Source organism: Apis cerana, linkage group LG1 (assembly GCF_029169275.1).
Source record: "Apis cerana isolate GH-2021 linkage group LG1, AcerK_1.0, whole genome shotgun sequence".
Classification (NCBI taxonomy): Eukaryota; Metazoa; Arthropoda; class Insecta; order Hymenoptera; family Apidae; genus Apis; species Apis cerana.
Genome location: NC_083852.1, coordinates 8,846,273 through 8,863,369, shown reverse-complemented (window position 1 = coordinate 8,863,369; position 17,097 = coordinate 8,846,273). Strand labels below are relative to the sequence as shown.

At 34.0% G+C, this 17,097-nt stretch overlaps 1 protein-coding gene and 1 long non-coding RNA gene across 9 annotated transcripts in view; one reads left to right on the top strand and one right to left on the bottom strand.

Annotated features, from left to right (window-relative positions):
* The window catches only part of LOC108002561 (peroxidasin), a 282,659-nt gene that overhangs the window by 232,409 nt on the left and 33,153 nt on the right, over positions 1–17,097 (bottom strand). The window lies entirely within an intron of this gene.
* The window catches only part of LOC108002562 (uncharacterized), a 51,054-nt gene that overhangs the window by 13,160 nt on the left and 20,797 nt on the right, over positions 1–17,097 (top strand). For 2 of the 3 annotated variants that reach the window (XR_001766887.3, XR_003698769.2), the window contains exon 2: positions 1,188–2,906. This is a non-coding gene — a long non-coding RNA (uncharacterized LOC108002562). The remainder of the gene's footprint in view (positions 1–1,187; positions 2,907–17,097) is intronic. The other variant, XR_003698768.2, reaches the window with a different exon arrangement.

The window sequence follows — 17,097 nt, the reverse complement described above, 5'->3', positions numbered from 1 at the left end:
CATCCAATATACGGATACACCGCGTGATAGTCTGTCCGTGTAAATTTATTTGAGTTCATATGTTGGTCAGAAGTTATTCAAGTGGATATATATATACATGGAATATATATTGGAAATGATCAAACTGATTCTGTCTTGATTGAATTTCTTTTTTTTTTTTTTTGATTGAAATAATAAAGAAAATTATTATCGATCCATTTGTTATAATTTCGAGGACCTCGTTCAAAAATGATCTCTTCTTTACATCTGTTCATTGAATTTTTTTATATATACAATATATTTAAATATACACGATGAATATATATTTTGATTTCATCAATTATATTCGCGAGAATAAATATAGAATATGATAAACGATAAATATCTACCCCCGTCAAATAATAAATTTATTTTAATCTCGATGCATTCTCGATAATTATCAATATATCAAAAATGGAAAGCTCATATCATTTTCATCATCGAAATACTAAAAAAGCTATATTTACGAATATTATCTTCAAATTGAAATTTACGGATTGGAGATTAATCGTTCAGGGGGATAAATAAATATAAACGAAAGAAACGCAGACATCGCGCTAAAATCCATAGAGAGATAATGCACAAGATCTTTTTGGAGATAACGTTGAAACAGAAAATTGCTCCCGTAGGATTTCGAATATCGTTTACTATCTTGAATCGAGAAAGGAAGATCGAGAGGTAACGACAAAATCGTCGACTTAAACGCATCCAATCGAAAGGAAACTCTCACTTGATCCTGATGTATATGTGTACGCTTGCGTGTCGTAAAAATCCGGTGTATATCATCCCATCGCGATCAAGCGCTTTGTAACTCAATCCACATCTCTCATATACATCTATCTACCTATAAAATGTCATTGTTGATGACAGGCATCGTTCGTTCACAATTTTTCTCCCCTTTTTTTTTAATAAAATAAGCGAGTTTTTGCAATCTTTTTTGTTGAATAACTTGAAATTTTCGCTTTTTATTTCTTTATACATTTATTTACGATGTAATATTCTAACGAAATTATTCTTATTCTTATTCACTTGAGAATTATAATTTATTCTCTCTTTGATTTGTATACGTCACGATGTACATATCACGATCATTAAAATTTATAATTGATAATAATGATAATAATATCAACGATGAATATCCCTGTATATATATATATTATTTTTTGCAGAAAAATGGAGCAGAAATAAAGAGAAAAGTAAAGGAGATGGGGAAAGGGACAAAAGGCTGATTTCCGGTGGATCAACTCAAAGAGGGAGTCGGGCTCAAGATCCTTGTATCGACGTTCACGGAGTGAAGAAAAATGCGACGACACTTAACGTTCGTTCCGACCAGCTCGAATCTTATTCTTCACCTTTCATTTTCAGATGATGGCTGGAAAACCGAGTTGGAAGAATGGGACAAAAATGAGAAAGCATCCTCAGGGCGACCTATTTGAACGTCTCAGATGGTTATAATTATGCATATCACTGGAGCCCTAGATTTTAGCTTCCCTTTGACACGAACTTTTGTTTTGAACACTGTTGTTCAACTTTGCCATGGACTTCACAGGCAATGTTAAGAACAAAGTTATAGGTAACGAGATTAATGAGAACAGAGATTTCAGGGCAGAATTGTCTATCTATCCATGACATCATCAAAGTGTTGACATGATAGAGAAACGCGTGATATCATCAAATATAATATCTGTTCAACAATTTTCATGATTCTCAATGATTCCTTTCAATCGTTATTTTACTAATCTTTACTTTTTTCTTTTTCTTTAACTCTTCATCATCAAATAACTGTACGCACGTAGAAAATTTTCCAGCTAGATCTACTATTTGGATCGTTTATTATTTGGTGTTTACCTGTTGTTTTATTTGTATAATTTTAAGTTTTCCTTACTTCACGTGAAATTATCGCACTAATGCAATGAAACTTTATTTTCCAGACTCAGTACGTTTCTACCTTGGCGGATGATATATTGAGTGTGTTATTAATAATACAATTCGCGAAATAAACGTCAATCTTTCATGATAAGTAAATTCGGAATTGAAGGATGCTTCGTTGTACAAGCAAGCGTTCGTTTATATAACGAGAGGATTGAATTTTGTTAAGGAAACTTGGGGAGAACTCGAGGCGGGATATTATTATGAATCTGCTACATTCGCGATATCTCGTTCGTGATATTTAAATTTGGATATTCGTGTTGCGTAAATCGAAACGTGGAATAAAAATAAAAAAATTATTATACCGAACTTATGTCTCACCATCGAGACTTTAATAAATACTTTTCTCCTCCAGATGTTGAAACGTAGTTATTGAAATTATAACGAACAATTTAAAATAGAATTTCATTGAATACTAGAATAATCTTCGACGTAAAATATAAATCGGATTAAGAAAAAAGGAAAAATACGTTAGAAAATATAAATAAAAATTCGACTATTCCGATAAACTGTCGCCGCTAATTAACTTGATAAACATGCCATCACGCCACAAACATTCATACACTCGGGGACAATTATTATCTCGAACAAGATCGTGCCCCGTGGGGGGAGGGGAGAGGAGGAGAGGGCCTCTATTAGGCCTGAGGCAGTTTCAAACGAGATTCCTCGCAGAGAAGCTTAACTAAAACTCGATGCCACGACAAACCGGTGAGTCGAGTAGCGCGGCATCGTTGCAGCTACGTGGCTTCAACTCGTTAAGGATGACAGGCAGTTGTGTCGACGTAAAATAAGGGGACCGAGGAACACGATGGAGCATAGTTCACGAGAACACCGACCAATCTCCCCACGGGATCGTTCCGCCAAGCTGCAGGATCATTGCACGAAATGGAAAATAACGAAGATGAGCCGAGAAGAAATCGATGAGCAACGTCAACGGGGAATATCAACCAGCTTATAAGGTATATATATATATATGGTATATGGAAAAGAAATGATTGAAAATTGCTTTCAGAGAATTAAATTATCGGTATCATTTCTATTTGGATGTCAATATTCGGCAGATATGGGTCTTTATTTTTGGAATTAAGTACCATCTATTTCACATATTTATTTATATCAATGATCAATTTTCAGCTTTCTTTCAAATAAAATAATTTGCATAGTAAAATTATTAATCTTGCGTAACAAATATATACTTTCGCGCATCGTCGAATTCGTTCGCTTGAAAATTTAAGATTCTTTGCATCAAATAAATCTGCACAAAAGATAAGAACACGATACCTCGACCCATTCATCGATAAATGTATATCTTTCACAATTATATATATCCTCGCAGAAACGGTCCACTCTTGTCCTCATCTACTAATGACAATCGTAAACATTACAAGATCTAACTTTCTGATCCAATCACTCTCTGATCCATTAACATCGGTGAAGAAATATTCTAAATATGAGAATGGGTCTCGACTCAGGAAGGAAGGTCGTTAATGTTAATAAACGAGATTTCGTAGTGAAATTCAAGTTTCGTAATTACGCGACAATTACCGTCCGTGTATCGAGGCTACGCTCACGGGGAGAGAGAATCTCGTTTCGTTCGGTTTAGCTGGATAGAAACTCCTTTATTGCGCCGAGGATTAATTTCCTCGTAAGAATAACTAGAGTGCACGCGCAAGGATCTTTGAGGATGTTCCGGGCTAATTACCAGAAAGCCATGGAAACCGTATTGTCTTGAAACGTTTGAGGGATGGATTCAACGATGAACGGTGATATTATTACAGACCCTCGTCAAAGTATGCGCCGAAATTCTTGCGCAATTAAGTTTTCCGCAACTTCTTTATGCGAAAGATTGGAGACGAGTGTATTATCCGTTTCTCAATTTGTACGGGATTATTCGTTACGCGATGTTGGTTGAAAATTATGAAAATATGGGGATGAATGCGAAGTAAAGTTAACTTATAAAAGAAGAGAAATAAAATTTTCATGGGTAGTATTATAGTGCGTTACAGATCTCTCTTACGAAAATTAATCTAAATAATCTCGTGTTTGTTACATGTCTGAACTTTACGAATATATCTTCACTGGACGAGTCACAAAAATAAAATTATTCTTAATAATTATTTTTTGATTACTTTGTTCTTAACCTTCGAAATCGTATACTACAAAAAGATATTACACAGAAAGAAAGATATTATTTTTCTTATTAAAATATTACATCTTTCCACCATAACCATTTTCGCCAATCGATCAGTCCTCACCTCGTCGATCCCAGAAGAATGTCATTGTCCAACCGATTCCAGAAACCAATTTCGGATTGTCTCAATTCACCGTTCACCGATTCGTAATTTAGTGCTTTTTTCACCCCGTCTAAAACGGATGAGAAATGGAGAACGGAAGGAAGAGCCGAACCGGTTAAAGAGGGACGAAGATAAATTTTCGTTTCCCCGTAAAAGATAGAGCGAGACGCGTATAACCGACCGCCGGTAACCGAAGAAAGAGAGACGGAAGGATGCACCGGGTCTGCTACAGATTAGAGATATTTATGGTCCAGTAAATCAGATACTGTCTCCTCTTTTCCGTGCGTACCAGCGCGACGTTGATTCATCAATATAAGCTTTTCCCAGAGCCAGTGTTCGCGATATATGGCCGCTCATAAGCGCGCGGAGAAAGGGAGGGAGAGGGAGAGAAAATGAGAGGGAGAAGAGGAGGAAAAGAGCGGAGTAACCCTCGTATGAAATGTCGATGGTGAAACGACAGCTGGTAAATCGAGGTTGTGTTCGATGTATCGTAGGATTTCGATGTCGCACGGACTGGAACCGATAAAAACTTACGACCAGTTCTCGGTGTTAAGTGCTCTGTTCCGCGTTTTTTTCTTTTCTTTTTTTTTATTTTTTAATTTCAGTAGCTCAAACGCATATCTCGAATGAATTCGCATGGAAGAAGGAATGTTTTATCGAAAAGAATATCCTCGCGATTTTTTTCATCTTTTTCATTCGTTTTTTTCAGTCTTCGTTCGATATTCTAATAAATAGGAATTTATTATTAGAATTTTATTTTTATTTTATTATTATTTTATTATTATTAGAATTTTATTTAATTTTACTTATTATTAGATAATCGATTATTGTTATAATTTAGTTATAATTTATAAATATTCCACTAAAATCTCGCTTTTCGTTGCTTTTTTCGTTAGATTCTCATTACTTGCATTGAAACTTGGGTAATGTCAAAAAAATATAGCCTTCAATCTCTTGTAAAACGTAAATGAATATAACGAACAACGTTGTAGAACTTTCATGAGAATTATGAATGTAAAGGCAACTGCTTCTTGATATCGTTTTTGTTCGTACCAGGGATTGAAGAACTAGTATTATGTACAAAAGAGCTTGTAAAATTAAAATTGATGGAGCGAGACTGTTAACTTAGTTTTATACTCTGTCGCTTCGGAGTAAAGGTAAATGTAGTAAATCACAAAATTAGATTAAAGTTGGTCCCTGTATAACCTAGTATAACTTTCAAGCAACGTTGCACATGCTTCCGCTTCTACTATCTTCAATCCTTTTTTTTTTTAAAGCAGTCGCGAATTTAAAAAAAAAATACTTATACATAAATCTTCAGCTTAATAAATCTCGTTTCGCAATCTATTAATTTCACTTGGTTATACTCTCAAATAATTCATATACAGGTAAAACATAATATCTCAATTTATCATACTTCATCCCATTAATATGAATATTTTTTTCTATACAGAGTGTTAATATGTTGAAATACTTTTAGAGAGTCGTTCTAAGAGAGGCGAAAAATAATTCTAAGAGAGGCAATTTAAGCTTGCTTTAGATGTAACAAAGAGTGCACTCGTTCTTCGATTGTTCATAACTTCAAACAAATCTTCAAAAGCTCTTTTTTATAAACCAATCTTTACGTTCGTTTAGAATCTAGATTATCCAAGGAATATATTAACACCCTGCATGAATATAATTTATAGATAATTATTTTAAATTTCTATATACGAATAAATGAAAATTCATTCGGTTTTCAATTTTCACTTCTCACGACGTGTACGTATTTTCGCAATTAAACTCGTTTATCCGAGATGCATAACGTTAAATCGATAAATGGGATGACCCCTCTTATTTAAAAAGCATCGGTCAAACGGTCGATATTTTGTTCAAATCGCAATTATTTTCGAGTGTTCGTTAAATCGGTAAACAGATGCAAAACGATCGATGAATAGGGAAGGATAATCAAGTATGGAAGTTTTATCGAATCGATGTTTCGCGAGTGTGGTTATATTTTCAATGATGAATCGCGGTTGTATTCGTTTATGCGTGGAAACACAAGAGAGAAATTCACCTCTCTCTAGGAACAGAGAGAATGTTAATTAGCGTTCTGATCGAAAATCAATGGACTACTTTGTTGAGCAGTGAGATAACGTAATGCTACGCATCCCTCTAATAAATCAATTTGTTGAATTAATTAATTGAAATCAAATTACGAGTGAAAATTTGGATCGAAACTTCTGTTTCGATGAATGAAATTAATTAAATCTTTCGAATAAAAACAATTTAGCAACATGTTTCACAGATTTCCACAAATCGGATTTTTATCAGCGTTAAAATTAATTCTTAAGTCTTAAGAAAATTTCCATTTCGCTGATATTTTAAAGTCCCATGTATTTTCGAAGAAATTCAACGCGAGTATCTCCCGTTTTATAATAAATAAACAAATAAAATGTAACAAAATGAATCAAAAAAGAAACGAGATTGGAAACGGGAAATAAGCTTTGGTAATCAAAATTCAACCGTGCTTCCTTTTTACCTTCGCTATCCATTTTTGCCGATCCGTCCGTCTGTCCCTCTTCACCTACTTTTTTTCTCTCGTAAATTCCTATTTTACAGATAAGTTCCATAATGTCACGCTGCTATCGCGCCTCTCTTCCCTCCTCCCCCTCCCTTTTTTCCTTCCCATTTTATTCGCGAGCAGTACGACAAGAGGAGAGAAGGACAAAAAGGGGGAAAACTCGCAACTCGTGTAGAAGGGGTTAGAGGAATGAATCTGCGATGACGAGGAGAGCACGAAACAGAAGTAGTTGGAAGGGACGTTGGAAAAAGAGAAACAAAACGGCGCATTTATTATGTAAAGGAAACGAGACTTTTTCTTACCCACCTCTCCTTCTTCTTCGCCATTATTTCCCGTTCAAAATTCGTACGGATTAATATTGCATTGCAACCACTCGCTAAACCTACGAGATAGCCAAGAAATGTGTCTATAATATCCTCCTTGAAATGTGAATGGATAAGAAACAATATATTTCAAGTTATCGTGTTACTATATATGTATATATAGAAACTGAGATGGAAGATTTCTTGTCGTTAAAAATTTTTTAACTCCACTTTTAAATTTCTTCCTCAAAGAATTTCTTCCTCTTTTTTTTGGAACTTATTATTATAAACAATGAAGATAGATGTTGTCTTTTTTTACTGAGTTTCATGAGTTTTCTTCGTAAAAAGTTTATGGAAAAGAAAAGAAGTCTAGTTAGAGAGAAGAAAGGATCGTTTTGTATGAATATACGTATAGTCTGAATGCAATTTTAACCTTTAATCGTTGGCCGAGTGTGTGAAAGGATCACTTAATATCCGAGTTGTGAGACGGAACAAAGAATACACCCTTAACATGCCTGAGGCAATTTATTACTTATAATATATTCGTAATTTTTAATTACGGTATCGTATAACATGGCTTTTCTTAAAATTCTAACGTTCTTTGACAATATTGTTAACTCTTTTGTTAACTTGATATTAATTATTGGCCACGGATTACGATCATAAACACGCGAATTATACCGATTTATCCCCTCAATTTCAAAAATAAATTAATTAAGCGCATATTATGAATGCACTAATAAACGTCAGTATAATCCTTTATAATTAATCATTTGTCGGAACGAGCGACCATCGAGAATACGAATAATAATTAATGCCTAATTAAATCGAATATGCGAGATCAATTGAAAATATTGGCGTTCGGTATCTATTAAAATCTTAATTAATATGACAAACAAATATCCCATTAATTCAAAAAGTCGATATTAATTTCATCTAATCGCTATCCAAACTATACTTAAAATTGGATAGGCGCGACGAGGAAAATTTGTTCATCTGATTTGCTGATAGGCTATGTGTAAAAAAATTACAAGCAATATTTCGCATTTTTGAACGGCCTTTCATTCATTCATCACCTGAAAAAAAGTTTTCCAATTCTTAATATACTTTTAATAAATTTAGAATTAAAAAGTTTCACTTTAAAATATATGTATTTACATAGAAATCCACAGTCACGTTCCTACAATGCATCGTTGTTTGGCAACGACTATCTTATTCTACTTGATTGATCACACAGCACTCTTGTTCCACTTGTCTAACTATTACTGGCTTATCTTACTCGGCTGATCATAATTGCCCTACATTACTTGTCTACCATAACTGGCCTGTTCTACCCGACAAACTATGATGATTATTCTACACCACTTGTCTCGTCCTATAAATGTCCCGTAACTTGCCTATCCGGCAATATCCCTATTCCACTTATCAAGACCGCAAAATAGGAAAGGAAACCGATCCAAATCGTAATACTCGTAATAAAAAAAAAAAAATACCAAAATTCCAACGTGCCATTACAGAATTGGCGCGAATTCGAATGCTGCGCGCACACACGCGCGATTGAAATTTAATTCGCAGCCTTTAAACTCGGAGGTCGACGAGGATACTCGACCATCGCCAATAAAAACGATATTGCGTTGCGGTTCGAATAAATATGTACCGCTTTGAACAAAAGCGTTCCAATTGACAATTGGTAATAGGGCATACGTACGAAACGAAAAGAGCGACGTGACGATCGTGATGACAGAGGCGGAAGGATATATATGTACGGCCGATAACGTTTACGAAAATCGATAGGCGCAGACATTCTGTCGTCGAACATCCGGGGCCCTCCTTCATTCCATCGATAGACGATAGACAGACCTTGTAAAGCATGCGGTGTGAAACTAACGCGATTGCGTGGGACGCGCCAGGAGGGATCGATGTCTAAAGCCGAGGATCAAACGAGCCTCCCGCTCGATGTCGTTATCGGCAAGAGCTCTTCCGCTCTTCACCCAATTTTCATCTCTCTTATCGCCAGCTTGCATTAACGCGATACCCCCCTGTCGGCGGGAAAGGGATGGTTGCGATTAAAAATTTATATTTACGGATACATCGGCCCATTAGCGACGGGGAATTAAGTTATTAAGAGGAGGGGAGGGGAGAGAGCGAGGGATCTACACGTGGGAAAAATTACAAGGGAGCGAAGAATGGAGAATTTGAATGGGTGGGAACTTATTGTAAGCGGATTTGAGATAACTCCTTGTGAAAAAAAGATGATAAAAAGAATTGGGAATTTTTTCCTTTTTCTGAGGAAATTAAAAATGTGAAAATTAATTTTTAATTTTATAATAATTTTAAATCCTTTCGATTATATTAATTATACATTGAAAATATTAAATTTTTAATTAATCGTAGATATATGCTCATTTTTCAGTTTGTTTCCATTGCAGTGGATTGATTATTATTCGTTTCTTTTGATTAAATTTTGATTAAAATTCGATTATAATAAGAGCAGGACATCAGATTAGGGTATATTCATTAGCCTTAGGGATGACAAGAGGAATTTCAAGTTTCCTGTTGAGGGAAAAGATTGACGTATTGACGTGTGCCGAAGACAGGCTATTAGCAATATGTAGTTTACTTATACGAAGATTGCATTATCGATTCCATTAACATCGAATTATCCTTTGAATAATTAATCTAGAAAGAAATTAATTTTGCTAATTAATTTCTTCTCGAATATTTATAATTCGTGAAACAGAAATTTATAAAAATTAAAGATTACGAAATGTCAATGACAGACTTGAAATAATAATTCGTATTCCCTTTCGATTCTCCTTTATTATTTATTTATTAAACATAACAATCCGTATCTCTCGATATTTATCAAATTCGCACGTCGAAAAATTTAATGAAAAAAATTTCCCAAAAAAATTTTCAGCAAAAATTTCTGCTCGTTATTCCTTAATTTACCCATCCATCACACATCTGATTTCATCTATCAACTCATAAAAAAAATATTACAGTTCCAATTTCCGATTTCCAATTTCCAATCGATTATCGCATACGTTGGTCAAAAATCGAACGAGAAGAATCGAAGAATTTATCACACGATATGGAAATAACTGGTAGTCCATTTTCTATGCAAATTTCCGTAAATATGTGGGTATAGGAAGTCGATATCGCATTGCCATACGTAAGGACACGTAGCGCAATTACACTTCCCTCTTAGACAATCCTGTCACGTCACCAGAGGATGGTGAATGCACCAACGTTATACCAACGTGATTCGCAACCTGCAATTTCACACGCGTTTACAGTCGGTAACGTATCAGAGACTACGATAATACAACGGAATTCCATATAAATTCATGAAGTCTAACACAACTGCATAAATCAGAATCTCATACGATGATCTAATACCAATTATAAATACGAATTTGGAGAAATTATATTCTTATGCTATTATGGTGGTTTTCGATAGGAATACATCTTTCAATGTATTATTTTACGTCTTATTTCAATTGTATTATGGATATAATGATTGTATTATTCTACTTTGGATATAGATTAATTTACTTGATTTAATCTATTTGCTTGACTTATTCTATTTGATCTGTTCTATTTGGTCGCAATTATCTACTCTACATGATTAATTGTGAGTTATTCTATTTGCTTGGCCATGGTTATTCCATCAGGCAAAACTAACTCATTCTATTTGTCTAACAATAGATTATTTGTCCTCCCATGGCTGGCTTATTCACTTGACTACAATTGAATTATTATTCTATTCGATTATTCCTCGTTATAATTAATTTATTCTGTTAATTATGATTTATATTTGTTTAGCTAATTTATACTTCTTGACCATGGGTTATCATACATTAATTGTCTGATCATAATTAATCCAATCTATTCCAACTATTTCCACTTGTCTGATCATAAATAAAGCTTATGCGAACCTTGTTCGATTATAATTAATTATATCACTTGTCTGGTTATATATAATGTATCTGCTACTTATCTGACTACGAATGCACGATAATTATGGAGATTAATGATCAAGCAAAGATAAATCAATTTTCTATTTTAAAAGGAATGAACAAAGTCCAAAATCTCTTGGCATAAATTGAACGAAGAAGGAAGGGAAAAGGGAAAGAAATTCCAGATACGTGGCACGAAACTCTGCAAATGTTTCGGAATGGAAAGATTTACATTTCCACTGAGGATACCACAATTTCTCGCCTCGAGCTGCAAAGAAGAAACTAACGCTCATTTGGTTTCAGTTTCGGATTAAAAGTAATCCAACATGCTTTGTAATATGTCGGTAGACTAGAACGCCCTACAAGGATAAACCTTTTCCGCGATCTTTTCTTGGTCGACGCCCTCGATTTCCCTCCCCCGACAGCGAATTTTTATGTAAATTTAACGGCCTCGCCCGACGTTATGGACTTTTACACTTCTCGAAGAAGAATGTAATACGATCGAAACGCGTGAAAATCTGGGTTGAAGTTTATTATGCAAAGGATCGTTTATTATTCAAACGATAACAAGTAACAGGCTTACTCGTGCTTAAGCTTTTCAAGATCGAGCGTGAATATATTCACCTTCGTCAAGATCATAATTATCCGGGTTTCGAAAGGGGTTTCGTAATATCGGGCAAAGTATTTCAAGTATTTTTATTTAAAGAGAAATGAAAAGATGTAGCAAGGAAGTCTCGAGGCTGAAGAAAGATTACTCGCGATACTTATCTTCGAAAGAGGATGAAAAAAATTCTTGAAGCGAAGTTAATGAACGTTCAAAGTTTTCTAAAAAAAAAAAAAAAAAAAAAGGATGAAATCTCTTGAAGAGGGAGAGTCTACTGAAGAGTTTTTGGAAGTAAAGTATACTGCAATAAATTCTCGTAAAAGAATGAAGGAAACAAAGAGAAAAAGTCTTGAAAAATACCGAAAATCCTTGACAGTGCCTTTCGTTTAAATATATCTTCATAATTTAAAAGAGAATATAAAAAAATATTTTAAATTTTATATATAAAATAATTAATACTTATTAAAAGCAAATAATATGTAAATATAAATATATATATATAATATATATATATATTCAGCGCGAAATTCATGCGCAGAATTCTCTAAAATCGAGTTTCGCTTTATTTTAACGTGTATTTATTTTAATATGTACACATGAATTATATGGAATTAATAATAAGTAGACTTACTAAATATACATTAAATATTTGCAGCTATACAATTATACAATTATGTATATTTAGAGTGAATATTATAGGGAAATTCAACACGTATCCACACGAAAAATATAGAAAAATAAAGGAAAAATAAAATTCAGGGAAACATAAATATAATTCTCGAAAATGAATCATTCAATAATACCCTACAACTTAATTCCAAATTTTAAATTAGTTTTGAATTAAAGGCATTGAGGATATAAAAAAATTAAGGAATAAACGATAAGATATTTTATTATTTACGAAACTCTTAAATTTTCTCTTTCTCTATGGGCCAAGAAACCATTAAATTAAAAATTAATGACCATTTCAACGGTAGCAGTATAAGTAGTAGGTTAAAGATACGAGACAAATGCTCGAGTTAAGTAAGATTCTCTAACCTTTCCACAGCCACTTCCGGCACTAATGTGGCTTCCGACTATTCGAGCTATTCACGATCAAATATATCGTCGAATTTCTATTTCCACTTTCATCCCATTCTTCGAAATTACGTTCGAACAGATGACAAATCTGATCATCAAACGTATAACAAATTCTATTAAATGGAAAACGTATAATGATCGTCAATGAATTAAATATAAAGATATTATTTTTTTATGCATGCAACGAAAATTTCAAGAGATGCAATGAACTTTTGATTTCTGAATTTAACGAATATTATATATAATATATAATATTATATATAATAGATATTTTAATTTTCTATTTGATTTCATCACAGTATGAATTAAGAAGACAGAAAATGATCCAGATCAAAATCAGATAATTAATCAATACAGTAAAGATTATGGAAATTGTATATTCAATAGCTCGAGACTGCATGATCTAATATAAGACCTCCATAACATTGCAATCGATATTAGGTATAACGATGAAGATGACCATCCGATATCCCAAGTTGTTGAACCTGATATTCCCTTCTAGTTGTGTAACAGATACCAGAAACACTAATCGTGAAACCCATCTATCCGATCATCAAAATTAGGAATATGTTTTAGACTCTGGTAACCAAGTAGAAATTTATGTTTTGTATCATCAAAGATATTGGAAAGTTATATTATTTATTAGGCCAATATTTATTAAAGGTAAGATATTAAAGTACAAATGTTTTATTTAATTATTATTTTGATTTTATTTTTCCGTTAATTTAACATTATGATATTAATTGAAATTTAATTTCAGTCATCCTCCTTAATGACTTTCTAAGAGCCATATTAAATAGTTAGAAGAGCCACGTGTGAATCGCGAGTTTGGTTATCCTGCTCTGTATTAATTTACACAAAGATTCTAAATTTTATGAATTAATTAAGACTCTGTATAGTATGATGAAAGTACAATAGAAACAGGTGATCCAGATGAAATATTATATTCATGTAATAAATTCATGCTGAATATACGAGAAATTATTACAATTCTTATAATCATCCTCATCGAAAATCAAAACGATACTGCAATATAATTATATCAAACTTTCAAGAATCATGGAAGAATCATCTTAAGGAACATCTTAACTTTGAAAACTTTAAAAACACGTAGAACCTTCGAATCCCTTGATAGTCCTGGAACCTCTGGATAGCTTCGAATCCCCTGGAATTTCCGGATGGAGCTCTCGAATGACTTTGCATCCCCTGATACCTTTAAAACTACGTTATAGGAATAGTCCTTCAATTATGTATTCTTTTTCTTTCTTTAAATCTCTGTTATATTTTTTTACACAGTCCTATTACTTTTCTCTCCTTATTTTATTCCTCAAATTGAATATCCATCTAATTTCAGAGATGGAAACTAACGTGTAACGTGTAATAATTGTTCCTGAAATGGAACTTAGTCTCCTGCGCATATAATTGGAACATGCTTTCTACCATAAACTCAATCATGTATCTTGGAAAGATATCGCTGCTTCTCAATTTCAATTTCAATTTCGTGATTATGTTCCTGTTTCTGTCCCTTGTTACTTCCTTTCCATTTTTGTGAATTGTTTCATATAAATATCAGGAAAAATATTTCGTAAAAAAATTCTCAACGAGCGAATGTGAATTGATTATTTTCGAAATAGTGATGTATCATATATTAATTATTCGAAATGAATTCGACGTATAATTTTTTTTTTCTTTCGAAAATAAAATTAACCGAAAATTTAAACTTGTTTTTGTATAAATTAAATCGATATTTCAATAATAACAAAACACGATTACTTACAAAATTATTACGAATGTGAAATCTTTTCTAAACAACAATAGAAATATAATAATAATTCAAGAATCTACAATAATGCAAACTCGGCACAAAGAATTTTATTTGGACTTAATAATTTCTCTCTTTAGCTAAATTTCATTAAATTTACAGAAGATTACAAATCGTCGCCAAAAGAAGCTTCTTATTACGCGAATAGGAAAAACAAACAACGCGAAGTTCCGACACACAATTTTCTTATCACAAAGGCTAGACATCGTTCAAAGAATCGAGTCGTAACAATCACTTAACATGTTCGCAGAATGGATTGCCGCCATAAATATAATTGCATAAAAGAACTGTTACCATTATACCCGATATCGTTCGCGTTGTAGCAACGATCTGTGCCAATTGTTCGCGGGCAGGCAATAAAGTCCGGCCGTCAAATTTAATCGTCGGCCATACATCTTCGAGGAAACAGCAACAATCGCCAGCCGTGCTATTATACCACGGTCGGCTACTTCTTTGTCGGAATCGCGTTACGTACGAGCTAATAACGTGTCAACGGAAAGGAAGACAACGATGGAAATTTAAAAACGATCATCACGACAAGTGATCGTTGTCTTCTCCACGAGAAAACGAACCACGTGATTTTCAAAACCTGGAATCTATAAATCCCAAATCTATAGATCTTGATTGCTTTCAAATAAAATTATTTCCTACTTATATTTGATTATGTGATTAATTGGACAATTCTCGATAATCAATATCACAATTGGACTAATATCAAAAAGAGATAGATATGCTAGATAACATGACTAATACGTATTTATAAACAATGGATTGACAGTATAACGACATCTTGTTTCTGCAAAAATAAATATCCAACAAATGGATATTCTCAAAGGCGCAATTCTCTCTGTTTATTCTAGATCAATTCTTATAATATTATTGAAGACCAGCACTTTTCACAGTTGCCACAGGAATGTTAAACATAAAGAAGATCTCGTTAATCCAACCAATTTGCCATAGACACCCACGTAATCTACCCACGTAATCTACCCAACAATCTACCTTAAAAGAGAAAAAAGAGAAGGAGAAAAAGAACACACAGCGTATCTACTAAGTAGATAGCAACTAAAGAAGAAGAAGAAGAAGAAGAAGAAAAGGATTTCGCAAGGAGAACGGCGGCGATTACACCCTCGCCAGAGTAACGTCTTGCCAGGGTAATTCTCGCAATCTAAAAGCAACGTAATTTCAATTGTCGAAGCGATGCAAGGTTTTTTTCATCGACCCAAATTCTTCTTCTTCGACCATCCATTTCTGCCCCTGTTGCTCCGCCGCCTATACGCATTCCAATACGTACACAGACGTTCCACCCTTTACTAACGAGGGATGCTATACTCCTCTCGCGAGAATGTCGATGAAAATGTCGGAAATTTCTTAGATATCACCTTTCTGCGGACGCGGAACGAGACTAGAATTCCAAATTCCCCAGAACTATATATATATGTCGGCAAGAGGAATCGATAGCACCCTCGTTTTTCGAGCCTCCTCCCCCTTTTTTTAATACTTTATCGGAATCTTGTACTTCGAGATTCGCTATTCCACTCGAGATAACGGAAATATTAGCGCCGTTTTGTAGGCGAGAACGTTTTCTTCTTAGTTTAAGAACTGTTAGTTCTTAACCTATGTTCTTAGTTTAAGAAGACTGCTGTGCTTTTGTCGTTTGTTATCGATGGATCGGTTAATGGAAGATGAACGTGATGAAATATCGGGATACAATTTTGTCGAAATTGGATCCAGTGAAATTTATATATACACTCGAAGGAAAGAGGAAAGAGATAAAAGCTTTCTTCTCAAGTTTTTTGAATAAGAGAGATTAAATTTTGAGACACAAATTTCGTAGACCTTGATATAAAGATTGATTTTCTTATGGAAGAGGAGAGAAGGATATTTAACGAAACAAATTTGATCAATTAATCGCACTAATCACTTCCAACAGTGAAAATATTTAGATAAGTAATACCTTTTATCTTGTTGTTATATCCTCGTGCGACAAAACTCTCAGATTCCACGTCATTCCCTCCTCAATCACGACGAGACCATCCTCCCGTAAGGGTAACCGTATTATCAGCGATGTCACGAAATTTCCTGCCAATATTGGCCCAACCATATATCGTCACATCCATCTCACGTGAAAATACACGTTAAACTACAACACGGCGTGTCAATATAATTGCACGATATCTGCAGCATCGGCCTACCGATTTCCGATGATTTTCTATCCAGCTTGGAAATCGTCTGGCCATTTTAGAACAATCACGTGCATAGAAACTTGAGATTAAACTTTTTAATTAACGGACAGTAATGATTTATCGGATGATACGAGTGGAAGAATGGGGAAGACCTCGATGCGCCAATGTAAAAGTCGTTCGCTCCGCGACTTATTTAATTACCTGTAATTAGCAGGTACACCGGCTCGCGAAGGCATCGATTGAATTAAATTGCGGGGCAATTTCTAAAACGACCGAGGAAGGCTCGTCGAGGGGAGTGGGAGGAGGAATGAATTCAGAATTTCCCTTTGCGCCAATC